This window comes from Mesocricetus auratus, unplaced genomic scaffold, assembly GCF_017639785.1.
Source record: "Mesocricetus auratus isolate SY011 unplaced genomic scaffold, BCM_Maur_2.0 Super-Scaffold_4256, whole genome shotgun sequence".
Taxonomy (NCBI): Eukaryota; Metazoa; Chordata; class Mammalia; order Rodentia; family Cricetidae; genus Mesocricetus; species Mesocricetus auratus.
In genome coordinates this window covers 73937196-73964313 of record NW_024429182.1, presented here as the reverse complement: position 1 = coordinate 73964313, position 27118 = coordinate 73937196, and the positions used below count along the sequence as shown (strand labels likewise).

The 27118-nt window shown below is 46.9% G+C and overlaps 2 long non-coding RNA genes across 2 annotated transcripts in view; one reads left to right on the top strand and one right to left on the bottom strand.

The window, feature by feature from the left end:
* Positions 1-12628, bottom strand: part of LOC121143273 — an 18896-nt gene extending 6268 nt beyond the window's left edge. The window contains exon 1 of the long non-coding RNA XR_005880473.1: positions 12179-12628. This is a non-coding gene — a long non-coding RNA (uncharacterized LOC121143273). The remainder of the gene's footprint in view (positions 1-12178) is intronic.
* LOC121143277 lies at positions 12503-27118 on the top strand. The gene is made up of 3 exons (XR_005880479.1): positions 12503-12676; positions 14020-14128; positions 26824-27118. It is a non-coding gene; the product is annotated as an uncharacterized LOC121143277 (long non-coding RNA).

The window sequence follows — 27118 nt, the reverse complement described above, 5'->3', positions numbered from 1 at the left end:
TAATCAATTTGGCATGAAAAACAAAAGACCCAGGATAGCCAAAACAACCCTGTTCAACAAGGCAACGTCCGGAGGCATCACCATCCCTGACCTCAAGCTCTATTACAGAGCTATAGTCCTGAAAACAGCTTGGTAATGGCACAAAAATAGACAGGTAGACCAATGGAATCGAATTGAAAACCCGGGTATTAACCCACACAGGTATGAACATCTGATCTTTGACAAAGAAGCTAAAAATATACAATGGAATAAAGAAAGCATCTTCAACAAATGGTGCTGGCATAACTGGAGACTGGCATGTAGAAGAATGCAGATCGATCCATGTTTATCGCCATGCACAAAACTTAAGTCCAAATGGATCAAAGACCTCAACATAAATCCAGCCACACTGAACCTCTTAGAAGAGAAAGTGGGCGGTACCCTTGAAGGAATTGGTACAGGAGACAGCTTCCTGAACATAACACCAGTAGCACAGACAGTGAGATCAACAATTAATAAATGGGACCTACTGAAACTGAGAAGGTTCTGTAAGGCAAAGGACACAGTCAGCAAGACAAAAAGGCAGCCCACAGAATGGGAAAAAATATTCACTAATCCCACATCTGACAGAGGGTTGATCTCCAAAATTTACAAAGAACTCAAGAAGCAAGTCTCCAAAACACCAAAGGACCCTATTAAAAAGTGGGCTGCAGAACTAAATAGAGAGTTTTCAATAGAGGAGTCTAAAATGGCTGAGAGGCACTTGAGAGAGTGCTCAACATCCTTAGCCATCCGGGAAATGCAAATCAAAACAACTCTGAGATATCATCTCACTCCTGTCAGAATGGCTAAAATCAAAAACACCAATGACAATTTATGCTGGAGAGGATGTGGTGAAAGGGGGACACTCCTCCATTGCTGGTGGGAGTGCCAACTGGTTCAGCCACTTTGGAAATCAGTATGGAGATTCCTCAGAAAAATGGGAATAAACCTACCACAAGACCCAGCAACTCCACTCTTAGGCATATATCCAAAAGATGCCCATTCATACAACAAAGATGTCTGCTCCACTATGTTCATAGCAGCTTTATTTGTAATAGCCAGAACTTGGAAGCAACCTAGATGTCCCTCACCCGAAGAGTGGATAGAGAAAATGTGGTACATCTACACAATGGAGTACTATTCAGCAGAAAAAAATAATGGAATCATGAGATTCACAGGCAAATGGATGACACTAGAAGAAACCATCCTGAGTGAGATAACCCAGTCACAAAAAGAGAAACATGGCATGTACTCTCTCATATATGGATTTTAGACATAGATCTGGGGAGTGCCAGCCTACAATCCTATGGCCAGAGAGTCTGGGAAACAGAAACTTCATTTAGTGGCTGATCGAAGAAGAGGCAGACTCCCTTGGTTAAGTACTGAGCTGAACTCAAGAAAGCCAGTAACAGAGAGGGAGGACTGATGATCAAAGGGATTAAGACTGGGCTGGTTTAACCCCCAGAAACAGCTGACCAGACAAAGGTTAACTCTTGAATTCCAGGCCTCAGCCTGGGAATCCAGCATGGAACTGATCAAGACCCCCTGAATCTGGATGTCAGTGAAGAGGCCTAGGGAATCTATTGAGCCTTGGGCAGCAGATCAGTACCCATCCCAAGTATACACACGGACTTTGGACTCCCATAGAACAATGTGAGGTGCACTCTCACCCTGAACTCTTGGGGAAGGGTCTAGGCCCTGCCCTATATGAAATGACAGACTATGTACACCCCCATGGAGGGCCCCACCCTCCCTGGGGGAATGAGGGGATAACGGGGGGGGGGGGTTTGGGGGAGGGCACGGGAGGAGGGGAGGGAATGGGAGAGGGACCTGGAACTGACTTGTGAAGCAACCTCGTTTCTTATCTAAATATAAACTGGAAAAAAAAAGAGAGAACTTTCGCTCCTGGATATGTTCCCCTGAGGAAGGAACCGGGCAGGAAAAATGGAAACTGATGACCTGTGAATGCAAACTGTTAAGGTCATCTTGTTTTATAGTATCTTCCATGCTTGCTCCCCTTAAATTCTGGGTGCTTAATATTCAACTTCATCTGAACTCTTCCATTTTAGGAACATAGGAACCCTACTAAAGCTCTCCCCATTAAACTGTGTACTGTCTCACGGGCTTCGAGCTCTTGTCTGGTCCCTGGATGTTCAGGGTTCTTGGGGGCAGGTCAGGATCTCCCCTTGTACACTGCTCCTGCTCTTGGATGTCAAGTTGATCCACCACCTCCTCTGAAGGCCCTGGCAAGACAGAAGTCACATCCTCCACATGATATTCCAACTCCTCGGCAGGCCCTCTATAGACCCCATCTCTCTAGCCTCTCCTCCAGGGCTCACAGTTGAGGCTCTCCACGAGGTGCCTCATTTCCTACAGTGCAGAGTCTGATGGCTGACCCACTGAAAGGCAAAGAAGAACCCAGGAGGATCATGCAGGCAAAGTTGTGGGAGAGTGAGGCTTTGATTTGGCTGAAGTTTCTTCTAGGCTTGGTTTGGGGAACGGCAGTGGAAGGATAGCAATGCCATGTAGCTGTGGTGGAGACTGGAGGCTGAAGCTCAGAAAAGAGCTGAAACAGAGAATGTCTGGTGACTCAGCGGTCATCTCAGGATAGAGGGTAACTGACCAAAGGAACCAGGTTTATGCAGCATAAGGAGCAAGCCAGAAGTCCTCACAGACCCAGAACACCCTAAGGAAGGAGAGGAGTCAGTATGGGATCAGAAACACCAGGTGCTTGAGTCAGGGCCCGCACCAAGATGCAAATCTCAAGGACAGTGAGAGACTGAGCATCAAGCGGCTCCTGAACACGCTGACTCATGTGAGAAAGGGGAAGGCGGGGCCTGGCTGGAGGAAGTAGGTTACTGGCCACCTGTCTCTGGAGGTTGTATCTTGTCTCAGCTGCTTTCTGCTACAGGTTATTTTCTGTGCACTATGAGGCACTGCCCCAGCACATGCTCCACTCCACAATGCTGAATGTTCTGAAGCTGTGAGTTAAAACCAGCGCTTCACCCCTTAGCAGTTTCCAGTCAGGGGTTTGTTCTCAACACCAGAAGCTGGCCAGCAAGCTGTCTCTCGGGTCTGCATTCATAACACTGTCATCTGGGTCCACAAGAGACCAGGACATGAATGCTTTCTTAGCAACTGTCTAACCTACCACAGTCCTCAGTCTCTCCCAGTCTCTACTCTCAGCTTCTGCTCTAGGTAAAGCCTTCCTGATGCAAGCTCAGCACCACCCAGCTCAGTGGTGAGTTGTCCTTACCAAGCACTGGCCATGCATCCCAACACCACCTTTATGGCCACATTCTAGAAGGGAAATTTTAACTGCATCCCTCCACATTACAGGTTAGGAAACTGAGGCACAGAAAGATAGCATAGCTTTTTCAAAGCTAATTCAGCTACTACCAAAGCCAGGATGTGAACCCAGCACAGCTGTAAGTAATATCTGAGACACTAACCAGCAGCAGCACCCTTCACCCCCAGGCCCAAGGATCCCCGTTTTACCTCCGGAGACATTGAGTAGTACGCATAACAGGGTGGGGAGCTATGGGGGGGCACAAATTTCTGATGGGTAGTCAGTTCTGTGGCTTAGTTTCCCCGTGGCGAAATGAGGATACTAACCCTTCCCTCACACAAACATGAAGATTAGAAGTAGTGTACCCTGCCACTTACCTGGACCACGACAAGCGCTCAGAAGTACACAGCTAGCACCATTAGAGATGAAGCTGGGAATGAGAGGTGGGCAAACAAGGAAGCAGCAGTCTCTCCCTAGCCCCACCACGACTGTCAACTGTATAGCAAGCTCTCCAGCCTGACTGTCCAAAGCAAACAGTTGACCGACAGCCAGGGCCAGTGTGCCAACAGTCACGAGCATTCGTCTCTGCACACCATAACCCATTGTGCCGACAGGGAAAACTGCCTGTACAGTGTTTCAAGCCCATTTGGCAAATGCAATTAATTGGTCTGCATTAAATTGTCTTTCCATAATTGCACATACAGATGCCCAGGCAGGAGAAAGAGACAGAATGAAAAGGCCATTAATGTCACTTTCTTGCCAGTGATTAGCTGTGCTAGTGGGAGTTGCATAGCAATCCAGACACCACAATGGAGACCTGACTGTCCATTCACTTCCCACCCAGGTTGCAGAAGATCCTGGGAGGCAACAATTCATCTGCAGTGTTCCTGTGCCGCTGGCCACTTATGAAGAGAGATGCCAGGTTCTGGATCTGTGCCAGCTCCTCCAAGCCCTGGGTCTTCAAGTTGTAGGTACATTTCCAGCCAATGCTGTGAACCAAACCTGAGGCATTGCTCGGACCATCTCTTCAACAGGGAGAGTCTGGCTAGGCCAGGCTGAATCTTCCATGTACCCAGAGGAGATCTTGGCAGTCTATGCTCACAGAAATCCTGCCTCTGTGAGCCCAACCTGAATCACCAAGCTGCACCTGAACCGCTCATGATTAGCAAAACTACTACCACCACCAGGCTAAACCAGCTTCCCTGAAGACTTCCCTGCCCAGGATCCTCACAAGACCCCACCCTTCCCTGAGCACCTTGCTGGGGAAGGAGGCATTTTTCCACTGCTGCAGCCAGTGCTAAGGTGCTTGTGCTCCTGTAAATAACCCGATTCATGTTCTTGTAAGCAACCATAGTGAAACTAATTGGTATGCACACACACACACACACACACATGCACGCGTGCGCACACACACACACACACACACACGAAAGTAGAAATTGATAGACCAAGGCTCAGGTTATGACACCCCTCCCATGCCGCATGTGTAGAGAACATGTGAGAGGTGAGTGCCTGGCACAGTTAATGGCAGTGTGGCATGATTACATATGTGCAGCATGGAGGGAGGGGGAGAAAAGGAGGGAAGAATGAATCTGTGCAGCCCTGACCCCACCCCTGCTCAGCAGCCACACAGCCAGCCCACCAGAGACAGGGCTACTTTGCCAGATGATCTGGGGACATACAGTCCCAGAGATGGCCTTCCAGATGCAGTGTGATCTTCCTCCCATGAGCCTGGAAACCTGCAGCCAACTCAAAATCTCCATTTGCGGCACACCCCGTGGGCACTGCTTGCCTGGAGCCTCCAACACAGAAGTGGCTTCCATGACAAGAGTGGCACGAAGCCAGCCTTGCCCACGGTGGATTCGCCCAGCCTAGAAGGTATCTAAATATTTAAATAATTCACATTCAAGCAACAGGAAATGTCACACCAGAATCACCTTTAATACAAGAACATGTAAACCCATGCTTCTATGCAGCCTGCCAGAGGCAGCCCCTTCCAACTTGCCTCAATTCCTATTCGCCACCAAGTTGCCCAATCTGGCATTTACATGTAGGAATTCTGATGCAATAATAATAATAATAAACTCCAGATAGCCACCTGTACAAATTGGAAAGGAGGAAGCGGAATCCTTTCTCTTTGCAGGTAACATGAGTGTAAATGTTGGGAATCCTAATTGAAACTGCACATATACACACACAGAAGTGCCTGAAAATGCACACACACAACTAATGAGTGAGTCCAGCAAGATGACAGGATGTGAGATCTACACACAAAGGTCAACTGTGTCCTCATCTATTAATGGCGAACAAATATAAACTAAAATGTGAATGTCATATTCAATTGCTTTTTGAAATACTTGGGAATGAATCTAGCAAAATATCCCAGGGCTGCTTCTATGCTGGAAACTAAGCAACAGGAGAAAACTACCTTAAGGTCTGGAAAGGTATGCCATGCCCACAGATAGGAGGATGTGACACAGTACAGATGTCTGCTCTCCCCACCTGGATACTCGGATCTATAGCAATCCCTACCCAAACCCAGCAAGACACTGAGATGGTTTCTAAATGCTTGCAGGAACACGAGAAAGGAAAACACAGGAACATGTCATGCCACCCAATTTTGAGACTTACTAGAGAGACACATTATCAAGACAGTGTGGCACAGACAGAGGGACCGACACACAGAACAGTTGAACAGACAGAGAGATGTGGTAAACCCACAAACACACACCCACAAGTGAAGCCAGAGGAATTTTTTCTACTGTGCAGGAACCTGTGGCCTCGTGCACATCAGGCAAGCTCTCTGCCATTGGGCCACACCCCAGCCCGGTCACTGACTGCTGACAAAGATGCAGAGGTCACTGGAGGGAAGACAGTGCCTTCTGTCACCATTTGGAGGCCTATAGGCAAAAGGCAAAGGGAAGTTCTGAGAGACAAGAGACCTTACTTTGTCCACAGCCCCACACTGAGCACCAGCAGCAGTGAGAGGCATTTAATATGTGCCAGGTCTGACATGGCTATTTTAAATTTTGTGGACTATCACTTTTTGGCACGATGTGCCACAGAGAGCCCTAAATATCTCACGTAGCTAACTTTAACCCAATCAGATAGATGTTATCATCCTTCCAGCCTGATACAAGGAAATTTGAAGGCCATTATTTCCCAGTATCTCCCAGCATTTAGAAAGTAGTGCCAACAGGGCCTGCACAGGTTCAAGCTACACATGGGCTCCTACCCCTAACCAAAAAGCTATCTGCAATTGATACCCACTTGTAAGCTTGTTTCCACTGGTGTCACTGGATATATTAACCACATTCAGAGTAGGCCACATTCCCAGGAGTAGTTCGCTAACACAACACAAGCTCAACGGCATTTTTGTACACTTTTTGTCTCATGTTGTTTGGGCTTTTTTTTTGCTGTTATTGTTTTATTGATCTTTACTTGTATATTTTGGCTTCTGGTTTTTGTGTGTAAGGGGTGGTCTCTGTGGTTTTGTTTTTGTGTTGTTCTGGTTTGTTTTGTTTTTTAGTTGGTTGGTTGTTTGGGTTTTAAAGAGAAAGAACTCAAAGTTGGGTGAAAGGGAGGTGGGGAGGGTCTGGGGGGCTTTGGGGAGAGAAAAGCATTATCATAATATAGTGTATGAATTAAATGAAGTGGTGCTACGACAGGGAGAGAACTCAATGGGTAAGAGTACTTAACTGTACAAGCCAAACGATCTAAATTCGAATCCCCTCACCTACATAAAAAGTTCCAAATCTTTAGATGTAAGAGTAGTCCTCACCCTCCTTCATCGAGGAAACTCCTCTTTGCAACAGACAAGAGACCATTACAGAAACCCACAACCAATCAAAATGCAGAATTGTATATCTCAGTCACAATATAACCCCACACCTAAGGCTCAGGGGACATTGTGCAAGTCAGGGCAGAAAGACTGTAAGAGCTAGAGGATCAGGGAATTTACTATGAGACAATGTCTCCTAGCAATGTTAGAAACTGCACTCACAAGACCTCACCAGCATGACTGCCCAAATGTGAGCTGAACAAGAACAACAGATACACTAATGTGGGGGGGGGCCTAAAGCTCTGTGGCCTCAACCTATGCAAAAAACTACAAACTATTAAGGAATGCTGAGGATGTGACAAATCACCTTCCCCAGGGAAGAACACACCACTTAGCTGTCCAGTGCCTAATGGCCAGCCCTGGAAACATGCATACAAGTAACATTGTACAAACTGGGCATGTTCTATTTAGGAGTGTGTGTGTGTGTGTGTGTGTGTGTGTGTGTGTGTGTGTGTGTGTGTGTGTGTGTAACAATTATTAATGGGGGGAAAGGCCATGAATTTGAAAGAGAGCAAAGAAGGGTACAAGGGAACATTTGGAATAAGGGGAGGAAATGATGTATGTGTAATAATTATATGATAATCTCTAAAATAAAAAAGTAAATAAAAGCTGGGTGTGGATGTGACTGCAGTACAGACAGGGAGCTCGATGGCCAACCAGCTTGGATGGGAGAGAGTGGGAGAGGAAAACATCCTCCCTGGGTCTGCAAGGGTGTGGGCAGCGGCACACGTCCCTGTCCATTCGTGTGCATGCGACCCACGCATGCACACAGTCTTTAAAACGAGGAGGAATTTTATTTAAGCAGTGACTTCAGGAAAGATATCCACTATCTAGTTGAATCCTCCCATTCAGGCCTTTCCTCTGAGGTAGGAACTGAGAGGACCAGCTGCGGCTGGCAGCATACACCACTCGAGAAACTGACGCAGGAGACTGGTAAGTTCCAGGCCAGCCTGGGATGCAGCAAGATAGCTAGACTCTGTCTCCTGACGGGCAATGTCCCCGGGCCTTACTGTCGTCCAGAGCTGCATGTATCCATCCCCCAACCCACGCGCCCAGCCCCTGCTTAGACACTGTTTGGCGTATACAGCTTAAATACCAGCGCTCCCAGTGGGGCACGGTTCACCAAGCCAGCTCATTTATTCATTAATTTGCTTTCCATATTTCCAAACAGAGGTGGCTGCAGGCGGGGCAAATCAATATTGCACTCTGTGATTCATCTTCGTTCCTGCCACCTCCTGCACCAGCCCCTTGCACGGCTCCTCTGTGGGTCCTGAGCGCTGACGAATGGGGTTCTCTGAGGCAGCCACACCACGTTAGCAGATTAAATCATTAATATCTGCATCGGTCATTTTTACGAGCCTCCCTTACCCCAGACTCCGCCGCCCTGTTTAGAGACTCGTGCAGACATGCTGGGGACAGAATTGCCACTTCTGTGGCGTGATTGGCCGTGAGAGTTGCAATATTGATTTTTTTCTCTTCTGCATTTCTAAAAGCAGGTATATTGTCCACAGTTGCAGAAACTACTGAAACGAGATCTGAATTCTTACCCAGTGACCCCACCCACACCCTACACCACAGCATCTTTCTGGAGAGCTTCCAGTTAAGGCCTATAGTTTCACACTGAGGTCCTCACCAGGACTCTCAGGCCTCCCAGCCAGCCACCCACAGAGATGTCAGATGTTCTAGAGGCTTATGTGTGCTTCCTCAGCATTCATAAGGTGATGTTTTATAGGCTACAGACTTCCAGAAACTTGAATATTTTTCTGGTTTTCTAAAATCGTGTGTTACCCATAAGTTGGGCTTTCCAATGAAGCTGAAGCCATAAGGGTGGCTCCTTCAAGGTGCAATTAGTGTCTTTCAAACAAGAGGGGAGGACCTGCTGAGGTAGCCTACTTGATAAAGTGCCTGACATTACAATCATGGGGACCTGAGTCCTGTCCCCAGCAGTCACATAGAAGCCAGGTGTGGTGGGTTACACCTGTAACCCTAGCGCTGGGAGTGGGGGAGGAGAAAGGAGAAGTGAGACCCACAGAGCCTTAGAGATCACTGGCCAGCAGCTGTTGAGCCACCAGTGAACTCTGGGTTCAGTGAGGAACTACCTCAAAAGCCAGTGTGAGGGTTCATCTCGGAAGATACCCAACGTCCACCTCTCCACCTCTGGCTGTCACACAAATGCCAACACACATGTATATTTACCTGTACACACACACACACACACACTGCACAAACATACACAAATAAAAGTCAAAACAATAATAAGTTAAAAGAAGGAAAGACCCCATGTGAGAGAACTCATGGAGGAGCACAGTCATCTCCCTTGAGCGTGTTCCTGCTCTGCCCTAGGTTTAACTGTCTCTCAAAGGAGCAACTGATAAAAACTTAAGGAATTCTTTCCAAGTGGCACAGAGGGACCATCAACTACAGTTGATGAGTAGAACTGTGTCCCAGTAAAACTTTATTTAAAAGCAGGAGATGAGCTGAACTGGCATGGGTCATATCCCCTATTCAGCAAGATGGGCTTTTAGGCATGAGGCTGACTGACCTGAGCCAGGAGTGCTGACTTGCCCTGCACCACTCAAGGAAGGAAATCGAAAGGCAGGGACTTTGAGATACTTCATTTTCCCTCCTTCCCTCTCTCCATCTCTGCTCTTGGATTTTAGATGTTTTACATTTTATTATATCAGGTTACATAGGGCCATTTTCATGCAAGTATGACTGTACTTGGAGCTATCCTCCCATGCCCCACTACCCTTCCCTTTCAAGACACCCCCTCCCTTTATCCCCTGGACATTTTCACATCTACTTCCTCTCTGTCTCTGTCTCTGTCTCTGTCTCTCTCTGACACACACACACACACACACACACACATATATATATATATACATATATATATATATGGAAGGGTTTGTTTTTCTCTTAAACCCTAAAAAGCTGTCCTTGAGTTTTATATTTTTTAAGCTATGGAAATGTGTAACATTATCTGTTAAACATGAGATGTTTAAATTCATATAAAATAAATCATTACATGTTAACATAGGTAATTTCACACACACACAAAAAAAGGCCCTCTTTCTCTTTTCCACAGAATTAGGGACTATCAGGGAGGTATGGCAGGGACAAAGTCTCCCCGCCAAGCAGAGCCAAGAGAAATGCCAAGGAGCAGAAAGCCAACCTGGAGTCACTAAGGGCAGACATGAAGAAGAACTCTAACACCAGAGGCAAAGTGTAAGTCTCTACAAGGGACTCCTGGTCTCTCTCCAGTCCCACCTCCCCCTCTATGCTTCACCCACCCCTAACCCACTCTCCACTCCTAATTTCTTGAGCTATCCCCACACACACACTGTCCCAGATACACTGGACCTCTGTCCTCTTCCTCACACAGCCAAGCTCACTTCAGAGTCCTTGTCCATCTGTTCCCTCTGCCTAGATTCTGAGAGGCACGTGGAGCAGAAACAGAGACTATCCTGGGCCAGCCAAACCCCAGCCAGTCCACCCAGTGGCTTCAGTAAGTTCAGGCAAGATCATCCAAGCCTGTCCCATGTCAGCAGAATACCCCCAACCAAGTGATGGGCTTACAAGAGAACATAAATCTCAGTGGGTTTGAGTCACTTCACTGTGGCGGTCCCCCTTGCACAGCAATAGCTAGCTGGCACAGAGGCTATGCTGCTCACTTGCAGTGGCACTCAAGAAGAATTTCTTCTGTCCATTCCTCATCAGAAAAACAGGAGAGTTAGAAGCTTTAGTCTGCCTTTGCCTGACATTTCAGGAGTGCCACACTCTGTGGCTTGGCCTTTTTCTGAAACTCTCTCCCCTTGGTTTGTAGAACACTCTGGGTCTTAGTTTCTTTTTCTGGTACTATGACAAAAGACTGACAAAAACAACAGAAACCAAGAGGGTTTCTTGTGGCTCACAGTCAGAGGTCCACTGTGGCAGAGGAGTTCTTCCAGAAGGATGTGTGTGACATGGCCACACCACCACCACAATCATGAAGTGGAGAATGGGGAAAACGCTGAATGCTTGTTCTTGGTTTACTATCTGTTTTATACACTTGGAGGAGCTCAGCCCAGAGGATGTGTTCCCCACAGTGGGCAGACCTTCTGACCTCAATGTACCTAGTCAAGAGAATCCCCATAGGCATAGAGCTGAGAGGACGGTGGAGACAGGAGGATACCCAGGGCTTATTGATCAGTCGGTCTATCCAGTCAGTGGGCTCCAGGTTCAGTGAGAGACCCTGACTCAAAAATAAGGTGGAGAGTGACTGGGGAAGACACCCAACATCAACCCGACTTCCACAGACGTGTTCACACATGGATGGACGAACACACTCACACTCACACATCCACTACACACACACAAAGAAGAAAATATCCCCTCCAGATAATCCAACTTGGATTCTCCGAAGGGAAGCTAATGGTGAGCCCACATCTTTGGTACACTCAGGTCTGGCAGTTACTGTTGCACAGCCATAACCAAAATGTTTAAAGAAAAACTTAGTAACTAAGGATTTAGCCTGGCTCACTGCTTAGGACACTGGGGAAGGGAGAACTCCAGGCTAGCCTAAGCGACAGAATGAGACCCTGTCTCAAACAAATATTTTAAAGGAGAAAAGTAGGAAGAGGCTGTTTGGGTGTTTCCAAGATTTCGAAGTGCAGTCCTTGGGGTCGCAGATTCTGGGTCCTCAGTGAAACAGAACATCCTGGTTGTGGGTGTGTGTAAGACGCTCTCCCTATCATGGCAGACTAAATGGAGAGGATGAAGAAGGGACTGGGGACCAAGTCTGATCAACTTCTGCATGAGCTTGGACCCCAGCCTCTGCTTACCAACAAAAACCTATCATTTCCCCCAAGGTCACAAATTCCATGCTCAGCCTGCCGCTTCCCGAGCCGTGTCCATGTCATTTCTATCTCCGTCCTCTCTCACCCACCCTCCCCACTCAATCCTAAGGAGCCAACTCCTCCAGAAAGCACACGCTAAGCCCTGCTTCAGCTGGCACCCTCCACACCCCAGACATCTCCCTAGGCTCTTACCATTTCATCACTTCATCCAGCTTCTAAGTGTTACAGGGGTCTTGAGTGAGGAGGGGTCATGTAGCGTTAGCGCTGAAGTCATACCAAGGGGACAGGCAATAAATTGTAGGTCTTAGAAAAGTCTCCCTCAGACGGGAGAGGCAGAGGGGTCTGTAGGTGAGACACCTAGAGATCTGATGTCTCGAAGTCAACCAGGGCGAAAGTAGCAGAGACAGCAGGGTTCTGACACAAAATAACGGTTAGAACTCCCATCTGAGGGCAGTTACAGACTCGAGGGCCTTACAGACCTGGGGGCAACGGACAGAATGAAAGCACCAGGCACAGAAAAAAAATTATAAGAACAAACAGCTCCCAGCCCCTTAATTAGTGATACCCCAGGATTAGGGCTTGACCTGGGGGCTCTGGGTTTGGTTGTTCATAGGCTCCAGGGCCTTCCCGTGTCTTACCTCATCATATACCCTAGCCTTAGACTTCGCAACAGTTACAATCTCCTCCAGGGTAGGAAAATAACCAAGGAGCAGCCCTTCTTAAAGGGGCCAATCCTTGTTTTTCCAAGTTCCTCTGACCCTCCTTTACATGTACATTAGCTTTATTTCTTTTATCTGGTGCTTTCCCTGTGGAGATGTGAATGAGCATCTCTGCTCACCCCAGATCAGGCACTGACAACAGAGCATAGAAATAACTTCACCTAGCTTGGTAAACCAATAAATCTACCTACTAAGTGTGAAAAGACAGCTCCACCTGAGAGTCTCCTCTGCTTCTGTGGATCACTTTGGGGAGGGGACTTGAGTGTCCTGTGACTTCCTGAGCTTCCAGAATAAGTTCTTCAAGTGTCTTGCGTTTCCTGAGCCTTTCTTCTCTCTCAGTTCAAATAAACAGCACACCACACCTGAGGGCTTGCCTTTCTCCCAGACCCCATCCTGCTGATATTCATGGCAGCTGCTGGGACCTGGGGAACAGCTTTGAGTACATATTCCACACATCTGGAGGAGTCACCCAAGAAGCTGCATCTCCGCTTCTGCATACTGCTCCCTAGCTGACCATCCTACATCTCATAGATTTCCTTTTCTGTTTTCCTTCTCCCAACCCCCTGTGGTGATTTCGGGGTCATCCTGTTCCAGGTTCTGATTGTGAAGGCTCAGAATGCCCTCAGGGCCTCGTCCTCTCTGGGTACACCTTCTCCCCTCGTCTGGACCGCTATGTGTGTTCCACTGGCTTCACGCCCTTGCCCTCTCTCCAGTGTGCTGAAGCCCTCCACCTTCGCCCAAACTGACTTAACTATGAGAATACAGTCTTTCCTTTTGTTTGTTTCTCTACAGTGATCAACATGTGCCGCTCTCATCCCTGACTTCACGTCACCCCCTGCTCTTCCTTCCACCTGCCATTCCTCCCCCACATACTATAAACCTCCCTTTAAATGCTGATGCTCCTAAAAGCTCCCCACCCTGACCTTCTCCTCTTCTGAGTTTATACCCTCCTTAAGGTTGCTGCCTTACCATCATGAGTCACAGGTGGCTCCCCACCACCTTGTCCATTTTGAGCAGGGTCCCACCCACCAGATCTTGATTCTAGCTGTCAATCAAATCTTCTCTCTTGCTCTTCTCTGACTAATGTCCCAACCACCCACCCAGTCACTCAAGCAACCCCACTCCCCACCTTGACCAGCACACACAACGATTTGAATGTTCCCTCATGGGCCCATGTGTTAAATGCTTGAAGCCTGGATAGCTGTGCTATTTGGGAAGGTTCTGGAAACTTCAAGAACCCAGCTGGAGGGATTAGGCCACATGAGGCACAGCTTAAATTTGTAACCCAGTACTTTTCCCTCTGTTTGCTTTCAGTCTACCATGAAACAAAGAAATTCCTTGGCCACACAAGCCTGTAGCCATGATGTTCTGCCAAGTGGATGGAGCTGAGCAATCATAGAACCCTCCAAAACTAGGAGCCAAAGTAAGTCTTCCCTCCTTCAAGGAGTTCTCTCAGGTATTGGGGTCATGAGGATGATAAAGCTAACACCACATTTCACCCTCAAGACTTTTCCATATCACCCCCTGCAGGCCTCTCCTGTCCACCAGCACTGACACAGCCACCACGATCAAGCCCGGCCACTGTTTTACTGTTCTTTTGCCCCCAGGGCCATATCCCATCCTCCACAGTCAATGCTGCTATGGCACAGGTGTGAGCAGCTAGTTCCTGCTCCTGATGTAGTCTGTGCTCACTGGCATCCCCAGGCTTCTGTGACACACATCCCCAGTCTAGCATGCTGTGCTGGCCAGCGTCATTTCTCCCATACTGGACAATCTCTCTACTTTAGCCGAACATCACAACTACCCAGGAGCACTCCTTTCACAAAATGATAATTTATAGGATCAGCTATGGAGACAGACATTTGCACTCTTTCAGTCCTCATGTGAGACTAGCAGGAGCCCAGGCTGAGAGCACTCCCTAACCTAAAGGATCACCGTCTTTCATCCCCACAGCCTTGGCACCCAACACAGTGTAGCCTGCCTTAAACTCCAGTACAGGTTTGTTGAGTGAATGAATTATCTCTGTTCCCCTCCAGCCATGACCGTGTGAACTTTGTCATCTTTGCATTTCCCTATCTGCTTTCTCTATTTTGGTGCCCCAGCGTATAGTAAATGCTCAATAAACATTTATTGAGTGAATTAATACAGAGAGGCCAGAGTCAAGCATCCACCAGCCCTCACTTTTATAGGCAAGCTCTAGGGGAATAGAGACAAATCAAACTGAACTTCCTACAGTTTTGCTAAAATGGAATTTGCCAAAGACGTGCTGAAAAATGGATTTAATTAGGCCCGTTAATAGGGGAGTCGTTGGTGGCAAAGATTTAAAGCCAAGGCTGGAAAAGGTATCGATAATTTTACTGTTTTAAATTATATAGGAGGTTATTTCTCACTCTTGCCTTAATTATAAGAATGTGTCTCAACAAAACATCAGCTTTGGAGGGAAATAAAGCCAAAGGTAGCAGTGAGATCTGATGTATCTCTGAAGTGAAGCATCCAAGGCAGCAGGACAGGAAAGCTGCTAGTAGGCCCAGGGTACCCACCAAGGTGGGAGCGTGGCATGTCAGGTCACACAACTGGGACTCGTTAAGCTAGCGACTGTCACTAAACCCAAGTGGCTCTTAACTGCAAGAGTCATCGGTAGAGGGGAGGTACTCTTGCGGTTAAGTGATGGGACCTGGAGGCTTCGGGGCTGTGGGTCTCTTACACCCTCTCTCTGTTATCTACATTCAATATTCAAGTTCAAATACGTTCCAACATTAGGTGTGGGCAAGACACCCACTTGCTCCCCACTTGCCAGCATCAGAAATCACAGCTGTCCCCAAATTATAATGCTCAGCTTGGTGCTCTGGCTTCCTTGAGATACAAAGAGAGTATCTGAACAGCCATAGGGTGTAGGGATCTCTGTTTTCTAGAAATGAGTCTCCATATGTCCATAGAGTGCATTCATTGTACAAATCTGTATTGACTGTTGCTCCATGGCACTGTGTGGTGTGCACAGGGAAGGGGTAGGGTGAAGCAAGAAAGGAAATTTTTCAGAGAGCACCAAAAATCTAGCAACCAAAATAATTGATACTTTAGTATAGGACTATTAACAATGAAAGTCAATTTTAAATCTCCATGATGCTAGTGGAGTGGCATACACCTGTGAACCCAACACTCAGGAAACAGAGGCAGGAGGATCCTGAGCTTGGGGTAGCCTGGACTACATAGTGGGCTCAAGACTGTCCTGGTCCCACTGGATTACATAATGAGACTCTGTCTCAAAATTAGACATATACATTCACAATGAACAAGCTGCAAAACTTGGCACTCTGACACATGGGCCCACATTTGTGAGATCCACATACACCCTCTCCCTCCCAGCTCCAGGCCCAAGCACCAAGGATAAAGCAGGGAACTAAGTAGCCTGTCCCCACAATTCCAGGTCTAAGAGGAGAAAACGAGAAGGAGATATGAGGAAAAAGCATGAGGGAGCTGGGAAGTGCTCCAGAATGAGTCATGGGAAGCAGCAGGAGAGGTGGCCATACTGACATCTGCAACCCCTTCTCCAGCCCAGACATCTATTGTAAAGAAAGGATTTGTGGTGTTTTCTCCAATGTACAATCAAAAGCCTGAAACCATTTCTGAAAGGGGGGCTCGTTCGCTTATTTGGCTCAAGTTCCTCATGGGTCTTGACTCACTTCTACCTGCCAGGCCCCTCCCCAAACAATGCCACCAGATGGAAACAAATGTTCAAAACCTGAGCGCAGATTCAAGCCATGCAAACGAGGACCCTGGCGGCAGAGATTCCCACTGTCCGCTGGTTGCACTCTATCCCATGCTCTGACAATGTGGTGTGAGATATGGAAATAGTGGTAACAACTCACCCTGCTGCTGTACATGCATGTATATAAATTTGTGTGCTCCCTCCTCTGAGCCTAAGCATTTGGATGCCACGCAGGGAGGATGCCTCACAGGGAGGAGGGGACTTCTGCGGTGTGAGAAGCTGACTTTGGATAAAAGGACCTGTGCATGGAGAGACCAAAACTTTGAGATCATTCAACACAAACTCCCAGCCATATGCTCCATACCTCATGCTGAAGTCAGGTTCCATCCCAACGGACCTGAACTAAGTTTCTGGATCTTTCTGAACTTTGTTGTCCTCATCTGGGAAATGGGAATGAAACATGGTTCCCACTCTACTGTGAGGTGCAGGTGTCCCTGCTAGGTCAGGCACCCAGAGAGTGTGCACCACTCTCCTGCTGACCCTGCCCAGGCCAGCACCGCTGTCCCCAAACTGTCTAGACTCTGCTGAAGTTCACTTTCGACTTTCCCTGACAGCCGATTTCATAGATCACAGAGACAGATGCAAGCACAGCTACTTATCCAATGGAGAAAAGAACAGATTCGTTTTCATTCCTTAATGCTCGTTGTGACCTGTTCTCAGTCAATTTCTCCTTTTGGAGGCTACAGCTCTTCCTAGGACTTGTCAATTTATCCAAAGACAGAAAACAGACCCTAAAGACAGAATGTCCTGCAGGGAGGGTTCAAGGAGCCTGATGGCCGCCTTGCCGGTAGTAAGACCAAAGAAAAGACATTATGTCACCTCATCTGAATTAAATAGCTGAACTATCATCCTGGACCATTAAAAAAGGAACCGGTGTGCTGGAAATCATCCAAGCACTCTGTGTCTAGCACCCCCAAAAAGCTCATTTTCTGCCAAGAATTCTATGTCTTTGCAAACCCAGAGGGATAATTTGATGAAATGGCTCCTTGAGCTCCTAGATAGCAGGACAGGCCACAGCAGGGGGTTTGAAGCCCTTGAGAAGTATGGGCATGGACACAAAGGGGGGGCACAGAGCAAGGTGGAAACACGGAGTAGATAGCCAAGGGAGCCAGGGAACTGTGATGATTAACTGTCCCCTGGAGATGTCTTCCCCTCTACAGGTGATCAGGGATGCTCCCCATCTGCACCCCAAAGGTAACTTGTCTCTTACAAAGGAGGGATTCTGGGTAGTGGAATCTCAGATACCTATAGTGTCTGAGTAATCAGCTACCCACCCCAACACTGTGGTCTTTCCTCAATAACTGCCATTGCTGGACATTGCCTGACCAGGCTGCACCTCTCCATGTCTCTGAGAATCTCTTCAACCTGTGCACCCTCAACAGGGTCACTAGTGTGGGGCTGAACCCTAAACCTGCTGCACCCAGGCCACAGACACGGTACTCAGGTAAAGGGCAGCCCTGCTTTCTCATTCAGTCCACCCCAAATGAACAAGTCCAGTTTGCCCTAGACTGCTCACAAACAGTGATAAAAACAAGGGCAGCCCAGCCATCCACATGTTATCCACTCAGCTAATGTCACAGAAGTCACAGAAGGCTGGGGCCTCTCCTAGGTATGTGGGACACAGCAGGGACAGGATGCACATCTCCAGGCTCAAGAGTGTCACAACTCACACTGAGCCTACCTGTCTCACAAAGAAGAAACTAGAGCTGAGATGGATGGAGAATTTTATGGCACAGTTAGCAGGAGACACAGACTGGATTTAACCCTAAATTTTCACACTAAACTCCACACTGTGGAGCCTGCTGCAAAGCCTGCCGGGAACAGGGACACTGGGGCCTCCATCTGCCCCCAAGGAACTAAGAGTCCTTAAAAGACAAAGTAGCTTCTCTCGTTGTTTGGTCTAACTAATGGTTTTCAAACTTCTGTGTGGCTCAGTGTGAGGAGAACCAACAGATACGCTAGTTCATCAGAGGCATCTTGTGTACACACGACCTCACTCATGTCAGGTGTGTGGCTTTCGGCTTTGCTCAGAACTGTCTGGCTTTATAACTTCAAGATCCATGTCTTAGAAGCCTCCCAAATGTGCTAAATGGAAAAATTAACCTGACCCTAAATGCTCACTCTCTGTGTGTTCTGTGCTAGACTATCAGCTGGCCAGAGTGGCTGCTCTGCCTGGCAGGGGCACTGCTCTTTCTCCAGTCCTCTGACACACTGGGTCAGTACATATGTCTTGCCTGAGTGGACATGGGAGGCAGACACACTATATCCATCTACTGAAGGTGTAGCCTCTCTGGGTCTGGATCCCAAACCCAGCGATGGTAGGCAGAGTTTCCTTGGAGGACCTCAACAGGTCTTGCTGTGGCCTTGAAGTAGTACAGTACAGAGCCCTACATTTGGTACTTATTGAGTATCTTCAGTATATTATGACTGGCCTCAGTGAACCCCTCACTACATCCTACAACAATCAGCACCCCATTTACAAAGAAACAACTCGAGCAGAGTCCTCTGGTGTCCTGTGATCTTCAGGGTTCCTACTGACGGCTTCTCAACTAACCTGTATCTGACTCCAGACCTCCTCTGATGTCATCAAGCATACTCAGGAAAAGTCAGAAGTACCGTTGGTTCCTCCATGGGGACAGCAGCAGTGAACAGCATCCAGGTCGATGAGGCACATCCTGTAGTTCTCTGAGGCTCCACAGACCAGACTTGTGTGGCATATTCTCCTCACTAGGGTCCCAGCCTGGCTCTCCTCCCCTGCCTTGCTTGCTGTGCCTTGCTCTTAACCTCTTGGGATCAACTCCCAGACAAACTGCTCGATCCTAATCCTTCTTCCAAGCACTGCCTTTTCGTGAATCCAAACTGAGACCAAAAAGAGTGGGAAACTTGCCCAGAATTACATGTCTACTAAGTGTCAGAATCTCCAGTTGAACTTGAACCTGTGGCCTCATATAAGCAAGCTCCCATTTACCCTGCTGTATGGGCAGGCCTCACCATTATCCTTAGAGATCATCACACCTTGACCCTCCCAACTCCTTGTTCCCTTTCCTTATAGCTTTTTCCTTATAGCTACTTCCCATCCAATAATTCTATTCCCTTTCCCTCTTCCCGCCTCCATCGCTAAAGAGAATCCATGATTGAGAGCATGCAAAAGCTACAAGGCTCCAGGCATGGGAAGCTGTGAGATGGTCCTTAAAGAGGAACAAGGACATCCCTGGTGGCTTTTCACCTTTGACTTCCTACCAGCTACTGCTTCCCCCACCCCATTCCCACCCCTGACCAAGTAAGTTAGCTCTGTGACCTCTCATTTAGCCAAAGTTAAGCATGGACATCCTGGAATGTCCATATTTTATGAGCAAATACGGGGCAACAGACATCCTGTTCTTCCCTCCAATCCTGAAGCTGGACCTCCTGAAGACTCAGGAGATTAGTCCCAAGGAGTGTGGAGACATGTGTGCTGTGTGCATTAGGTACAATTAAAGCAAACTGAAGCTTCCTATTCTGTTAGGAAGCACATTCTTAGAAATCCTCAGGAAGAACATTGTGGAAAGGGGACACTGAAAGGGTTATTTGTTTATCATGAAGGAGGGAAGTAGCTAAATGCTCATCAGTGGAATGAGTAAATGATAGCATTCATCAACAGGATACTGCAGTGAAAGTGAGTTTAAGATGCATGTATAACCACTGATGATCACATAAGTGTGATATTGAATGCAATTTGCAGGAGGGTATGCAAAGGACGCCACTTACATCAAGATGAATGGCAGGCAAAGCTTTTCCCTGTGGATTTGGGGGTTTCCTTTCATATTCCAGGTATAAAGATGTGCATGATAATACTGAACATTGCATTCAGGTCTTCCATGGAGACACGCAATATAAAGGGGTAAACAGATTTGCAGTATGTGTTAGATTTCTGCTATTGTGACAAAATGCCTGAGAAAAATGTACCCTCAAAGGGAAAAGGCTTCCTTGGTTCATGGTTTCCATCCATGATCCATCTGTTTTGGGCCTGTTGCTGCACCATACACTATGATAGGAGCACATGAAGACCTGTTCAGCTCACAGCTGCAAAGAATTAAAAATAGAAGAAAGGACTAAGTTGCAACAGCCCCTTCAAGGGCACGCCTCCCACACAATCACCAGGCCTAGCTCCTGAAGACTCTAGTTTTCCAGTAGCACTCGTGGTGGCTGACAACCAAGCCTTTGACACATGGGCCTCTGGAGACATCCAGAATCCAAACCACACTGAGGTGTATCAGAATGCCCTTTTCTCGACCTGAGGCATGAGTACATGGTGGGTCTTTGTGGTATTGCTCCTTTTACTTCTGAAAAGGACTAAGAAATTAAATGGAGCAGGGAGGGGCCCAAGTCAGTTCAGAACCCACTTGCTGACTCTTCAGTGCCAAGCACACCTGAGAGGCAACCACTGCTTTGGTTCAAAGATGGCACTTGTAATGCTCTGACAAGACATCTTGTAGCCCAGTAAAATTATCTAGGAGTGTGGACTGCACTGAAGACTTATGGCTAGTACTTCATCATCTTGACACAAGCTAGAGTTGTTTGCCTGTAGGCAAGTCTGTGGAGCATTTTCTTGATTAATGATTGATGCGGGAGGGCCTAGCCTCTGAGGGTAGTGCCATCCCTGGAAAAGTGGTCCTGGGTGCTATAAGAAAGCACACTGAGCAAGCCAGTAAGCAATGTTTCTCCATGGCCTCTGTTTCAGTTCCTGCCTCCAGGTTCCTGCCTTCAGTTTGTGCCCTGACTTCCTTCAATGACAAGACTGTAGTGTAAAAATATAAGTTGAAATAAACTCTTTCCTCCCCAGGTTGCTTTTGGTGTTGGTGCCTTATCTTGATAGGAATCCAAACTAAAACAGACAGGGCAGAATTATCAGCTGTGTGGCTTTGAGCAAGCAGCCAAATCTCTCTGTTTATTGTTTGCCCTACAAAATGGAGCCGCCAATCCTAGCACCTCATAAAGCTTTTGGAGGAACAAACAAAACAGCACAGAGAAGGAGTAAACAGTGCCTATCACAAAGCCAGACCTCCAAGCCATCTTGTAATTCCAGCTGTGATACTGGAGGAACCCCAAGGCTGGGGTTAGGTACCAGTCCTATGCTGACCCAGTGTGTGCAGGGCTACTCTTGGCTGACCTACTGTGTGCAGAGCTACTCTTAGCTGAGCACCTGAAGCGAACACACAGGAGAGCATAGGATATGTTTAGTATTTGATAAGGAAGTGCTGAAGTTGCTTGCCCAGACTGAGGCTGGACAGGAGGGGCTTGCTGAGAGAGAAGGATGTGCATCAGGGGAAGACAGGAGAGAATCTTGTATATGACCACTCTGTAGAGAACTTGGTGGTGGGGAGATACCCCCATTAGTGGGTGCTGAAGGAAAGATTTATCGTTTGAAAGGTTCCATAACACTCTGACCAAGACTCAGGGGACATCACAGGGGAAGGAGCAGAAATCTTGTAAGAACCAAAGGTAAGGAAGATTGCTTTGGAATATTATGTCTTATGGGAAAGGCAGAGTCACTTCATTCATGAACTCAGAGCAGCACTATTGCCAGCACAAGACCTGCACGAGATCAAGCCACTCAAGACTTGAGTATGGATGGAGTTCACGAGGCCCAACACATAACTGAGGTGCTATTGGCAACTGATGGCTTCTAGGGAAGGGAGAGCCAGTTTTCTTAAGCCAAGTGATCATGATAGGTTTCCCACACTCCAGTGAATGGTGCCCTGAACACATTCACATATAAGCAGCACTGATTTGACTCTGTGAGCTATTTTTTTAAAGAAGAAGGGAGAGAATATACAGGAGTCCAGGAGGAGTTGGAGAGGAAGAGAAGGGGGTAGATATAACCTAAATACGTTGCACTCATATCTGAATTTATCAAGAAATAAATTAAAATTAATTGACCCACTGCAGATATGGCTGTCCGGACAGACTGCACGAGATCAGTCCCATCACCATTTCATCATCATGCATGAAGAAGGTATTCAGAAACCTGTCTCCCATGCTGAAGGACCCAAAGAAAAGAAAAAAGACAGATCAAAGGATGAGTGGGACCGTTGTGAAGAATAGGGGTTTCAGTGAGAGCCTGAGAGAATAATGGAGTAAAAAATGGCCCAAAGTTCATGTGTACATTCACTAAATTGTAAAAAATAAAACATTGAATATTCGGATACATGTACACTCACATGTATTCCTGTACACATACTTCCATGTCCACACACGACTGTGTGTTATTCATATGCACACACATATACTCTGCTTTAAAGCAGACGGTTCCATGATAACTGAAGCATCTTTGGTAAAGCCTGAAGGAGCAGGCTGGTCCTGACTGCTGTGTCAATCACATCACCCCTGTGAGAGGTAACACCCCTGTTACCACTCATTTTCCATGTGTGGGAGCTGAGGTTTGGTGAAGTTAAGCGGATCCTGAAATGTCACCTCAATGGTGGTCACAGGTTTTGAACCAAAGCAGGCCAGTGACTCACCATTTCTGTCTCTACTGCCCTTCCCCAAGCAACCTCGTGCCCAAGATTACTGCAAAAGCCACTCTGGGTACCCAGCTCTTATAGCCCCAAAATGATCATGTCAGTCTTGCCCAGCTCCTGACTCCTCTCCCTGGCCCTCCACACTGTCCTTCACAGGACATCCTGAGCCAGATCTTCTGCTGGAATGTTTCAGCAGTTCCCAGAACACTCAGAAGAAATTCCAAAGCCCTTTCAGAACACACTGCCACCCTCCTTGTAGCCTACATATGACGTCCACTTCTACAACTTTCTTGCTCTGATTGCAGGAATGGATGCAAGCATTTACACACACACACACCTCACTAATTCTACCTTATTGTCCTAACATTTATATTCTCCCATAACACATCTGCTCACTCCCTCCATGACTGTCAGATCACAAAAGGCAGGAGATAATGCACTAACACTGAGAAAGCCCCATAAATGCCTGTGTAAAGAAATATGGAATAAGGGTCTAGATGTTATTGCAGATTAGTGAACAAGCTTGGGACGCTGGTGCCTGACACAGCAGGTGTTTCTGTGGCAGTGTTGGGGATGGGTGTTTCATTAGAAGGCTGCTGCCGAGGATCAGTTTTCTGAAGTTCTCTTGAGTGCTGTTCTCTTCCCCAGAATATGAGAAATGGTAGTGTCCAATCCAGATACCTTACACTGAGGCTTTTAATGTAGGAGTAAGCAGGATAAGAAAACATAAGAACCTTTGGGATAAAACTAAACCCCGTAGAACATACACTGGCAGTGTCTGCACTCTTGGTTATTCATCTATGGAAAGGCAACTGTGAGAGGCTGGGGGTAGCTCCGTAGAATATTTGGCCAACGTGAATCCCTGGGCTTGATTCCAATACCATATAAAAACCAAGCATGGTGATGCTCTCCTGTAATGCTCTCAGGAGTCAGAGGCAGGAGTAACAGGTAAAGCTTAAGTTTGGTTAGGGAGCTTGAAGCCAGTCTGGGATAAAGGAGACCTGTCAAAAAAGAAAGGAAAGAGGTTGGGGAAGGGGAGGAGGGAATCCCTAAACCATCTATGTAGTGCTCTCCCCTGTTTCTCACAGATGAGCTCCTGGAAGAGCTGGATCTCACTCTCACTGTCTACATTGTTGGATTCTGTTAATCACACAGACACAAGGAGGAAGACCTCTGACTCAAATCATCATGGACAAATTAATTAAACATACCCTTTTTGTTTATGTATACAGCTGTCTTATCAAGAGATCAGTATTGGCCATAGGGTAGATAAGGGTTTTTATAGTTCAGTAGTAGGGGTTTCCAAATGGTGAATTTGGCAGACAAATAGGCAAGATTGCAGAAGCAGAACATAGTTGGTCATAACAACCTGAAACAGAGACATAGTTGCAAGGTGGACATAATAACCGTTTCAAACTAAGGCATGGTTGCTGTTTTCTGGAACAGGTAGTACAGAACCATTTGTAGTTAAGGTTACAGGTGGGGCATGGCCCAATCCTGGAGAAACAGACTTAATCATAAACAGAAATAAACCTAGTTTGTCTTTACTGTAAGATGGCTTTCAAGCCTCAGATGAAGGCAGGCTGGTTCATCAGTCCACCATGTCCCTTACACTGAGCTTCACCACCGAAGGCACAAAGTGACTCTACTTCCCAGCCCTTCGGAGGGAGCACAAGGCTGAAGTCAATCAACTAGAAGACCATCCCCTCTCTTCTCCTTTCCCCGGGGAAGCTTATCATTTCTGGATGCCTCTGTACAGAACATGGAAGCTACTCAGCTCCCAGAAACAGCACAGGGATGACAGTGACAATTAGCAGTGACTGTGTTGATGGCTATCAAGATGCTAAAGGCTCCTCTCTCCAAGGAGAACTTTTCTTCTCCCTGTGATGCAAACACAGCAAGCCAGCCTGCTCCAGACCTATTAGATTTAGGCAAAGCAGAGGGGTCATCCATCTCACACATGTTAAGGCTGGAGTTGCCTTGCATCTTTCTTCTGTTGATGAAAGCAAGTGTGTAGCAGTAGTGTGCTGAAAGTTGTACATATAAATTTGATTTATTGTCAACACCTTTAAAAGCTACTTAGCAACCACTATTGTTAGAACCCAGACCCTCTGCGTGTAGTCTCCTTCTCTCATGTCTGCTATGAAGAGCTGATTCATCATACCCTGTTGCAGCCTCTCTCCCATCACAGCATCCAAAAAAGTCAAGGTCTCTCTCCTTGAAACAGGCCATTCCAGAGAGCAAAGCCCTAAATAGAAAAGGGTTACATGCTGGACAAGTGGTTACGGCATTTCACATACTATCGAGATCCATTGTTTTTACAGACACCCCTAAGTCAGAAATGTTTGTGGGACTCTTCAAGCACCTACCTCAGCCTGAGCTATGGAACAATATAGCACCTTAGTCTAGTTTGGCAATGTTAGCAGACCATCTCCTCATAACACAGTACCTCCTGCCTCCCTACTCCTTTACAAACAACCTGCCTTAGTTAGGGTCACTATTGCTGTGATGAAAAACCATGACCAAACGCAATCAAAAACAAAAATTTTAAAAAGGAAAGAAAGGATTTATTTGACTTTCAAATCCTGACTCACAGTTCACTGAGAGGAGCCAAGTCAAAACTTCAAGCTAGGCAAGAACCTGGAGGCAGGTGCTGATGCTGGCTTGCTCTTTGTGGCTTGCTCAGGACTACCAGCCCAGGGGAAGCCCCTCCCACAATGGGCTGGGCCCTGCTGGGCCCTCCCACATTAGTCACTAATTAAGGGAATGCTCTACAGTCTTGCCTACAGCCTGATCTTATGGAGGTATTTTCTCAATTGAGGTTCACTCCTTCAGATGACTATCTTGTGTCAAGCTGACATAAAACTAGCCAGCACAGACCCTTAAAAAAAAGCAAAGATGCTCTCTGTACAGTCTGGGGATTTGGCTTCAGACCCTGCCCATGCTGCCTGCTGGGAGGATAATGTCCTCACTTGAAGGAAGGCCCATTCCTCCCCAACACTTAATGACTGCCTCAATTCCCTCGATGTATTTCTTAATCTTATTGGCTACTCAATAAAGAACTATGAGTGTTCACTAATAATCATCCCACTGTGTGTCCTTTGATGGCAGGTGCTGCCTCCTCAGAGCCGTTACACTGTGGAGGGAACTGGCCATGAATAACAATGTAGTTCATCATGTCCTTCAAATATAGATTAGAAGGAGGTATAAAGAATGCGAGGGCCTCTAGGAACTCTTCTTGGGCAGGCTAGAGAGATTTCCTGGAAAGTGTGAAGCCAGGAGGAAAGGGGGCAAAAGGAAAAGCAGGGAGTCATGGGGACAGCTGTGTACCCTGCAGCAGGGAAGGGTTGGAAGTAAGAAAAGTGCTATAGCAGGGTCATGCGATAGTTCAATTTTCAGTGCTTTGCTTTTGCTTTTGCTTTTGTTTTTTAAGGAATGACTGATTTCTATGGTGGCTTGTCGAATTTGCAATCCCAATTTGCATTGTGAAGTGACTGTGGTCACTTGTCCCACCTATCACCCTTCTCCATTTAGGGCTTTGCTATCTGGAGGCTCCTGTTCCAGGGGAGAGAGGAACTTGGTTTTCTTTTGAGTGCTGGAAGGGGAGAGGGGCTGTAGCTGGGTGTGGGTGGTCAGCTCTTCATGCAGTGTTGCAATCAAGCCCAGGGAATCATACTAAGCAAACATTCTACTGTAATACTTCCATTTTTTGCAGTATATGAAGATCCCCCTGTCTCTATATCTTTGACAGCATGTTATTTTCTTTGTGATAACCATTCTGACTAGAGTGACATGAAATTTTGGCAAGTTTAACAGACATCATGGTGACCTGCACATTCATGTTTATTTCAGCACTACCCACAACAGCCAAGTTATGAAATCAGCCTGGATGCCCATCAAGAGACAAAGACAAAGAAAACCTGATACTGATCTATGTGCACAGAGGAGTTCAGCCATAAAGAGTGAAGTTGTATTGTTTGCAACCAGAGATCATCATAAGAAACAAAATAAGCCAGTCTCAAAAAGACTTTTAGAGATAAATAAAACTTTACACATACACATAAAACTTTGTGTGTGTATGTGTATCTGAGCTTATATGGAAGTGGAAGTGGAGCTGAGAGCGAAGGAGACTTGCAAGGAGTGAGGT